Genomic DNA, 10,500 nt, shown 5'->3' with positions numbered 1-10,500 from the left:
CCACCAACCCCTCCTCCCTTTGGCTCTCAGCTGAGATGTCATTTTCTGGGAGGAAGCCTTCTCTGCCTCCCACATGACAAATGCCCTGCTCCCCCGAGGTATTTCCATAGCACCCGTCTGTCTCTCCATGAGACTAACACATGCTCACATGTGCCAGGCCATGTTCTGAGTGCTTTATACATATTAACTCATTCATCGTCTCCACCAGCTTATGAATTACGATACTCACTTTGTAAGTATAGAGAAAACTGAGACCCAAAGAGATTAAGTAATTCACCTTAATTAAGAAGGGACAGTGCCAGGAATGTAGTTTCAGCATCTGCTTTCATATTATCCATGCTGTACCTCCTTTTAACGTAGTTAAATCTCCTTATACTATCCTGTTATGTGTGCCTCCTGCTTCAGGCTGAAGGTTCCCAAAGGTAGAGACCAGGTGTTGCTCATAGTTGCCCTCCTAATGCCTCACCCAGGACTGGTGCATAGCAGGCATTTGATGCTGCTTATTGAATTTTTTAAAATAATGTTGAAATACTACATGGTCTACACTATTCACAAAGGAGACACTACCTCTGCCAAGTGATGGGTCTGCTATTAAACACATTTCTTGAGACTTGAGACCTAACTCAAATGAAGGACATAGGAACCCCTGGATTATAAAACCTGGAGAAACATCTGGGAGTTTTTTGCTGTACCAGCTCTTTGTGAACTCCTTTCAGGTATAACTAAACTCCAGGATGTTTCTTTTTCATTAAATTTCTTTTGCTAAGATAGTTCTGTAACTCAAAATGTTACCCACCCACCCACCCAGAACCTAGGATGGGTGTGTGTGTTTTTTGTCTTTTGTTTGTGCTTATGATGCAGTTCAGGGTGTAGAAGTAAATCTGACCCAAGACTAGCTGTGTATTATTAGCTGTCGTCTGCACAATGGCTTCCAACATCACAGCGCAGTGCTTCACTGCTCTCCAGCTGTGGCTTTCCCTCTACTGTATGTCATGCATCATTCTGCTTAGCTGCCTCCTCTTTGCTGCTTGATCTATTAATTCCTGTTCTCACTGGCAGTTCATATTATACATCCCCATCTGGATGTAGGCATGCTCAGTGCCTCCAGGGAACCTTGTGGGAATTAGGCTGGGTAGATGAGATGTCTCTTGGTTGTTGTTGTTTTTCTGATATGTCAGAGGTGCTCACATTTCAAAGATACTCACAAAATCATGGTCAGAACATATGGCAAAGGTAACAATACCAATAGTAAAGGAATTCTTTAGTGTTACACAAAGCATTTTTGTCTAGAAGTCTGAGACTTTGTTCAAAATCAGTCAAGATTCCTTGACCATTACTTAGGCATGTAAGAGTTCAAAGAGAATCAATATAAAAAGTGAAATGAAAAGAGCTTTTAAAGAACTTTTGTGTCTATTGATTGTTATTTTCACAAATAACAATCAATAGACACAAAGACTGGCATGAAAAGTAAAGGTGTGACTTAGGTAGTTCTGATGAATGTGGGGCCAGAAATTCTGTCCTTAACTAAATTTTATCATACAGATTATCAATTACCAAAGAATTAAAATGAATTTAATTATTGAAGTCCCAAGACCAGGCATTATTGTTTAATGTTTAAAAGTCAACTAATGTCATTTAATCAATTTTTGATATAGCAGGTGCTCTGATGAGCACCATTTCTGGTGGGGCGGGGCTCAGACACAAAGAATAGCATACTGCCTAAGTGTTTCTATTTGCCCTGAGTCTGCTCATTTAAGTTGAGCTAATCTACTATATGAGTCCTATATGCTCTATTTGCCACTTGCTTCAAGTGCCTAGCCTTCCCAGGCCCTCACTTGGCCCATGAACCCTTGGTTGGCTCTCAGCTCTCAGATCAAATGCCCAAAATATATTTTCTGGCTGTCAATCTTCCATTCTTCTCTTGGGCAGAGTTTCACATTAGCTTTCACTTGGGTCCACTTCTGGGTGAGCACTCTACATACTTAAAAGCAGTCTTGGTCTCTGGGACCTCACCTGATTCAGTCTCCTATAAGTGGGAATCAGATTCACTGACCTCACTCCCAATATACCTTTAGAAGCTATCATTTTTGTTCATTGTGTTTCATAGTAAGAATACAACAAAAATAATGTTGAGATTATGAATTCAGACCAGGAATTTTGAAGTGAAGGAAAGGAAGAAAGAGGGTAAAGGCCTCTCTTCATGAATTGGTCAACACTAAGAAGTCTTAATAGAAGAGGCTCAACTGATGGACAAGATTTGTTACCGAGCATTGCTATACAATCAAAGAAATATTTGAGGTTCTCTAAAGATAAATTATTGTAGGAGGAAATGCAATAAATTTTCTTAGGCATTATCTTTGGCTTGTGAGAGGGAGAGTGAGGAGGTGTAAACAATGGACAGAAACTGTAGTGATTCCAAGGCAATAAGCACCTTATAATCACATGAAATGTGTTTGGGATTTTTTTTTTCCAAACAAATGTGAAATTGCCAACTGCACTTGGCTCTAGCCCTTCCTGGCACTATTCTGACACTTCCTGCCCTTGAACAGAGTTTTCCGGGTTTCTGAGGCTTTCCTCTATGAGTACCTTAAGTACTGCTTTATTTTTGGCCCCTTACCTCAGGCATTCCGCTCATTTCAGCTCTTTTTAGCAGGGCCATTTAGGTCAGAAACCTCTTTATTTTACAATGAAACATTCAAATCAGTGACTTGTAAAGTCTCCTTTACCAAATGACAGAATTATCGTTTCTCTCAGCAGCCGTGGCAGTGCTGTGTGCTGTGTGCTGTCCTCTGTTCCCTGCACCCTTTGCATCACTTTGATATTCTTCTGCGCTGAGGGAACTGGGATGACAGCTCTCTCCTCTGTGAGGGAGGCAAGTAACTATCTTGAGTTTCCGGAAGTCGCATTGTCACTTTTCGTGGTCTAAATTGTTCCAATACACCACTCAGGACACTGACCTATAGTGGATTTTCCTCTGGAATTTTTGAAAACACCTATTTATTACTTTCCTACAGTTGCTAACAGACTACTACAAACCTGGTGGCTCAAAACAGCAGAAATATTGTCTCACAGTTGTGGAGGCCACAAGTCCAAAAGCAAGGGGTCAGCAGGGCCTGGCCTCCTCCGGAGGTCTGGAGAGAACCCTTCCTTGCTCTTCCAGCTTTTGTGGCTGCTGGCATTCTTTGGCTTCCAATCTTTGACTATGTGCCTCCTGCTCTTCATGTGTTTGCTCTCGCCTTGTCTTTCAGAAAGACACTGTCATTGGATTTAGGATCCACACAGGTAATCCAGGACGATCTCATCTCAAGATCCTGAACAAAATTTAGGATCCTTTTTCAAATAAGGTAACATGCACAGTGTCTGAGTAATAGGCCATGAACATATCTTTTGGGGGGTTACCATTCAATCCACCATACCCCAAATTCTGATGAAAATTCTCTATTCACAGTGGTTCTCAAATGCCCCTTTTAAAACTAATGCAGATCTAGTACCAGCTTTCCAAAGTTTGCTCTGCATGCTCATGGAGAAAGGTTCCTCTCTTATTCTCTCTTCAGATAAAAGCAGCTGGAAATGCTGATGACTCAAAAACTGGGATAAGGTAGCTGAGAGGTGTCTGTGGAAAGCAACAGGGTTTCCCCAGTGGATGCAGCTGTTTTCAAGGTTTGGGTGAAGGCTAAGTCTTCTCCACAGCCACATTAGTTCACCCCAGGTCCCAAGTCAATATTCCGATGTCTCTCCTTTCTATCACTTCCTCCACCATTTGTTTGGAGTTCAAAATGTAACTTGGCAACACTTTTTTCTCAGTAACTATTAGAACAAATAGGTTGAAAATCAGTATGACTGTAGAATATTTGAACAAAATAGATCTTAGCCAGAAACCCTCCTATCTGTGTTATCTGCTGACTATATGTGTTACATGTTGGTCTTCTACCACTCCGAATCCTTCATGCATGGTCCCTCTGCTTCTACACATCTGGATAGCTGACTCTGAGAAAATGGAAAACAACCTGTTCCATGCACTCATCCAACAGGTCTATATGAAAGAGCTCATTTATTAAGCATTTAATACATTGGAGAGGATTACAAGATGCATTAGAATAACACTGAATCCTGAACAAAGACATGCAAAGTGCTTTCCCACTTAGGATCTCATTTGATCCTCAAAACAACCATTTCACATATTCTGAAGCTGGAGCCAAGGGTGAGTGTCTAACATTCCACAGCTGGTGGGAGGCAGAGCTGAACCTCAACTGAAAAATGCCTCAACTCCCTAGCCCTTCCCTGTGCCATGCAAACAATGCCTTCAAGATGAATATCTGGTGAGCGAGTTTATCACTCAGGTCCCATTAGAAAATCCAACTCACTCTAGATGGAACATATGAGAAGACTTTAATGAAGGGACTACATATGAGGAATAAATGGGAGCTGCTGGGCACCCAGGCACTGGCAACAATTGTAAGCCATTACTGGCTCTATGGATAAAGAAGTGAGGGGAGAAGAGTGTAGCTGGAGCCTGGTGAGAGCTGAAGTAGAAGAAGGGCCATTTGGCAGGAGCTGTAATATAGGAGGGAGGCAGCTCCTGCAGGGATGTAGTGCTCAAACAGGGAGGGAGAGAGAAGGGCCACTGTCCCCAACCTTGATATGCCTGTTGGTGCCCCCATGGGCTGAAATCAAATGGACACTTACAGATAAGGGAGCCAACTGACAAAGTGTTTAAGGATCAGCATCCAAGAGCATGGAACAGGGTATAGAAAGCAGAGAATGCATCTGAGTGCAGGCTGGGAGGTGCAAAGAGAGAGAACCAGCCCAGAAAGATAAAACATGTACATAAATAACAGGTCCCAGAGGAGGCCTTGAACTTCCAGCTTACAGGTGGGTAGGTGGGTTAGTGTGAGCCTGAGAATCAGGGAAGGCTTCAGTCATTGAGAGATACTCTAGCTTGAACTTGAAGAAGAGGTGGGATCTAGAAATACAGAGATGGGAAGGATGGTATTTTCAGACAGAATGAACAATATTGCAAAGGCACAGAGACACATGGTGTGTGGGGGGTTGGGGATGCCTGTATGGAGAAGAACTAATTGTTCTCTTTGGAACATGAATGTACTAGTAGGAGGGGAAGAATCAGGCTGGAAGGTAAGTTGAGCCCTTGTAGTGAGGAATCTGAAATACTCTGTGAAGAAATTTGATTTTATCCTGGGGGCAGTAGAGCAACAGGGGCAGTTCTAGCAGGGGAAGCCTTTACAGAGATTAACTCTCTAGAGCAGAGAGTGTAGATCACATGGAGGAAGGAGAGTGTTGTTTTATGGAAGAAGTGGCTGAAGAAAGGATTTGTCCTTTTGCTTGAACCAAAACAAGCCAGGTCACCCTGGGGAGGTCTTCACCAGATCCATTCTCCCATTACCTTTCTTCCCTAGACTTTTATTTTTTAATTTAAATTCTTTATTGTTTAATGCATTACATAAGTCTCCTTTTCCTCCACTGACCTCTCCCCGGCCAGCCCCAACCCCCAGCACACGCCCTCACCAACGCCCCCTGCCTCATCTGTGTCTACTGGTTATGCTCATATGCATGCATAGAAGTCCTTTGGTTGATCTCTTACCCCCTCATGCCCTGCCTTCCCTCATAGGTTGGACAGTCTGTTCCATGCTTCTATGACTCTGGTTCTATTTTTGTTCATCAATTTATGTTGTTCATTATATTCCACAAATGAGTGAGATCATATGATATTTATCTTTCTCTGACTGGCTTATTTCACTTAGCATAATGCTCAGTTCCATCATCCATACTGTTGCGAATGGTAAGAGTTCCTTCTTTTTTACAGCATTGTAGTATTCCATTGTGTAGATGTACCACAGTTTTTTTAATCCACTCATCTGCTGATGGGCACTTAGGCTGTTTCCAGATCTTAGCTATGGTAAATTGTGCTGCTATGAACATAGGGGTGCATATAGTCTTTCTGATTGGTGTTTCTGTTTTCTTGGGATATATTCCTAAAAATCTTAGAAGAAGCCATAAGCAACAAAATAGCAGATATTTGTTGTAGCAATACCTTTACCAATACAGCTCTTAGGGCAATGGAAACTAAGAAGAAAATAAACAAATAGGACTACATGAAAATAAAAATTTTTCCTAAACTTTCAGGAAAAAAAATCAAGTTCAGGCTCAGTTAAAAATTCAGTCAACTAACCATTTAATTTAGTCTACTGGTGCCAAAACTGAAGGGACATAATTGAAAAAAACAGTAAATTCAATTAAACCTCGTCATAGTAATAGACATCATGACATCACAGCCAAAACTCTACTACTATGGAGTGTTGGGGGGTGGCTAGGGTTAACTTCTCTTCTCTTGGATTAAGTTTTTTTTACTTGTCTATTTCTTCCCTTTTTTAGTAGCTACTGGTCTAATTTTTTTGGTAACAACTTATTTCTTGAAGGCCAAAAGAACAAATCTCCTCTTCAGAGATTGCATGTTTTGTCCTAATAGAAATTTGGAATTTGGAATTTTTATGCAGCCATGTGACCCAGATTCCAGGAATCTAGGCTCGCCAGTTACTTCTAAACTCCAAAGCTCTCTCAATCTGGTTTTATTTGCTGTAAGTACTAGAAAACTCCCCACAGAGGGAAATGGGACAGAGGGTAGGAAGGCTGAAATGTGGCAAGTCTTACGTTGTTGTCAGAGAGATATTCATGAATGAAGAATTATTGAAAAGCCACAGATTCCACACAAACGTCTATGCTCACAGAGTAGTTTGGTGCCACTAGAACAACTGGTCAGGATTAAAATACTGTAAATGATCATTAACCAATAAATTACTTGTAAACAAAATCACAAAGGAATTTATTGGTGCATCCATTCATATACGTGAGGTGGAAAACAGAAATAGCTTATAGCCCATTTTTGTTTCAGTTATCTATTTTTGAGATAAGCATTTTGCTTTCCCTTGGCAGTAATTCATCATAGACATATAGATGTGTGTGTGTGTGTGTGTGTGTGTGTGTGTGTGTGTGTGATCCCAATCAATAGCTCAATTGATGTTTCTTTCTTTTCAGATTTAACCATTGGAATTAATAATTATTCAAAGTATGTATTATGACAATACATAGTACTTGGGACCATACAGGAAACAACTGTTTTCCCTTAGCTCATTTAGGGCATGGTGTTACAAGAACATTTCGTCTGCATCTAACCTGACTTCAGTATCACTAGCTGTGTATTCCAAGAGCAGCTGCTTAATCTTTCTGAGCCACAGATTCCTCATGTGTAAGATAAACAGGATGATGCTCACACCACGTTAAAAAGTTAAAATGATAAAGTCTGTTGTCATGCTTTTTAAAAATGTGTAGCACCGTATAAATGGTACTTTGTTGTTATTGCTATGATATCTTGAGGATATATCTACAGTGGGGCCTTGACTTACAAGTTTAATTCATTCCGTGACGAAGCTCGTAACTCAAATTACTCGTATGTCAAATCAAAAAGTGAACGAGTGAGACACATGATGCTGGGCTGATGTTGTGGCATTCACTGTGACGTTTGCTGCGCCAACTAGTGGTGGGGTATCTGAAGCTGGCTCATAACCCGAATTTTAGCTCGCAACTCAAAGCAAAAAGTCGACTGAGAGACGGCTCGTATCTCGAAAAACTCATTAGTCGGGACACTCGTAAGTCAAGGCCCCACTGTATTTTAACTTATCAGTTAGAAATGGTGATAATTGGGTTTAGAATCTACTGGCTATGTGTCTGTACCTTGGACTTTGGTCTTTAGCCATGTGGAAAATGGTACTACACAACTCAGTTTTTCAAAAATTACCTGATTTCCTGGTTGATTGCTGTGGGACACACAGAGGTAAGTAAACTCAGTCCCTGAGCTCCTGGGCTTACAGCAGAGTGAGGAAATGCCAGATGTTGGATAGATAGATGATAGATGATAGATAGATAGATAGATAGATAAATGTAAAGATAGATATTCAGTGGAAGGGCTTTCCCTTAGATCAGCGACTTTCAACTGATGTGCCATAAGAATTTTTAAAAACATGCAATACCTTACTATTTAGTCAGGGGCCACTAACTTTAGATTGGCTTCCTTTAGATTGTCATATAAAAAAGTGACAACAGCCTATACAACAGTAGTCATCCAGCGTGAATCCCCTGTCTTGAACCATAAGTATATAGGGCATACAAAAGAGTTGCACCTTATTGGTTAAGTGGCATAATAAGGTTGCATCTGATTGGTTGATTCTTTTTTAAAAAATATGTTTTTATTGATTTCAGAGAGAGGAAGGGAGAGGGAGAGATAGAAACATCAATGATGAGAGAGAATCATTGATTGGCTCTCTCCTCGCGGACTACCAGAGTCTGAGCCCATAACCCAGGCATATGCTCTGACCAGGAATTGAACAGTGACTTCTTGGTTCATGGGTAGATGCCCGACCACTGAGCTACACCAGCCTGGCTGATTGGTTAATTCTTGGAACCCAAAATCCTTATATACAAGTATAGGCACCTGATTTTAAAAAGTCACTTTGGAACAAAAAGGGCAGATAATTACTTTTGTTTTAGTAAGTCAAACAAACGTATACTTTTTTTTGGTCCTGCAAAAAATATAACATTTGTTTGGTGTGCTGCAGAATTGTAGTTATTAGCCCGTGTGTGCCATGACATGAAAAAGGTTGAAAATCACTGCCTTAGATTGATTTTGCTGAGGAGTGGCCTTTACAAATAAAGCTGCTTTCCACTGCTTCTGAACAAAGAGACATGGTTGAGAGACTGGGAAGTGAGAAGTTCATGGAAATGAAAGGGGTTATCAATAGCCATGCTTGACTAAGTGCTTGCTATGTAATTATCTTCATGGGATATGGCACAGAGCTCTAACAACTTTACTGAATGCAGATAGAAGCTGACTCTGTAGCTATGGGGAGGACTTTTCCCACTTAGTGCTGTGCAGCATCATTGAATCTTGGCAGTGAAAATGGAAATTATTTAAAAGACTGGAGAGTTTCTTATGAGATTTTCCTTATGAGTTTCTCCTGGCATGCTTTGAAAAAAATAACAACAATAATAAGAAGCAAGTTAATTCTTACTTTTTAGGTAATAGTGTCATTTGGCAGTACATATCTCAAGGCACTTTTTGAAAACCCAGACCTGGCATTATGTACCCTAAAAAATGGCCCATTTCTTTTGTATTGTATTTTATTGATTTGATTTGAGAGAGAGAGGAAGGGAGAGGGATAAAGAGATAGAAATTTCGATGAGAGTCAATCACCTGCCTCCTGCATGCCTCCTACTGGGGATTGAGCCTGCAACCTGGGCATGTGCCCTGATCAGGAATCAAACTGGTGACGTCTTGGTTCACGGTTTGATGCTCAACTACTGAGCCACACTGGCCGGGTGGCCCATTTCTTTAACAGACTGTTTATACATTAAAAGAAACTAAGTCAAATAGAATTAAGACTGGTTGAAACACCAAGGATAAAATAATCTGTATTTGTTAAAACATCATAAGGTATTTTTATGGCAAAAAAAAATAGACAAGACAAGGTTTAGATTTCTGCTTTTCAGTAAGATCCAGCACTTCAACTCCACCTGGGGAAGAGAAGGCTCATGAAGATGCTGAGCTCACCATAGTGAGACAATGTATACAAAATACGATTTTAGTTCCTCAGGTGAAGTTTCAGTGAAGTGTCTCCCATTTGTACTAACAAGCATGGCAAACAGTGAGAAAAGAATAAAACATTAATCTTTGACTTGGGAATATTTGGCATGTTTTTTTCTAAATGGAATAATATCTACTCTGGAAACTTGAAATACTCCAAAATAAAATCAAACATTTAAGAAAGAAAATGGGAGAGGAAAAGCCATGAAGAACAATTATCATGAAATTAATCATTTATTTCTTACAGAAATTTTTAAAGCGGCAATGGTGATTCCTAGAGAGGGAATTACGTGGGAGTAGAGTGAATAAGTGAAAAAAAGATGGTGAATGAGTGCACAAATAAAAATATAGCTACTTGTAAATACTTATGTATGTCTCCTCCCCTCCATAGACAAATCAGGAATTACCCTCCTGGTGAACAGCACTGAAAAAAGTATGCAACCTGAGAAGAATAATTTTATTATTCAATTTTTATTTGAAATACTGAAATAGTTTAATATAGAATGTGTTTAGTTTTTTTTTTAATTACAGCTTACATTCAATGTTATTTTGTGTTAGTTTCAGGTATACCTCAATAGAGGTTAGACAATCATCCTATCTAATAAAAGAGAAACATGGTAATTAGCCGTACGGCCGCTACCCTTCCCATTGGCTAATCAGTGAGATATGCAAATTAACTGTGAGCCAAGATGGTGGCCGGCAGCCATGCACTGAAGCGAACAGGGAGGCTTGCTTGCTCCAGTGACTGCGGACTCCAACGTTCCCCGCCTGACTTGCCGGCCTCTCAGCTGCAACTCTAAGCAACTATGTTGCAAATATAGAAGCTAAACAAAACCCCAGAAACCTGC

This window comes from Myotis brandtii, unplaced genomic scaffold (assembly GCF_000412655.1).
Source record: "Myotis brandtii unplaced genomic scaffold, ASM41265v1 scaffold1062, whole genome shotgun sequence".
In the NCBI taxonomy this organism is placed as follows: Eukaryota; Metazoa; Chordata; class Mammalia; order Chiroptera; family Vespertilionidae; genus Myotis; species Myotis brandtii.
This window is presented reverse-complemented; position numbering follows the sequence as displayed.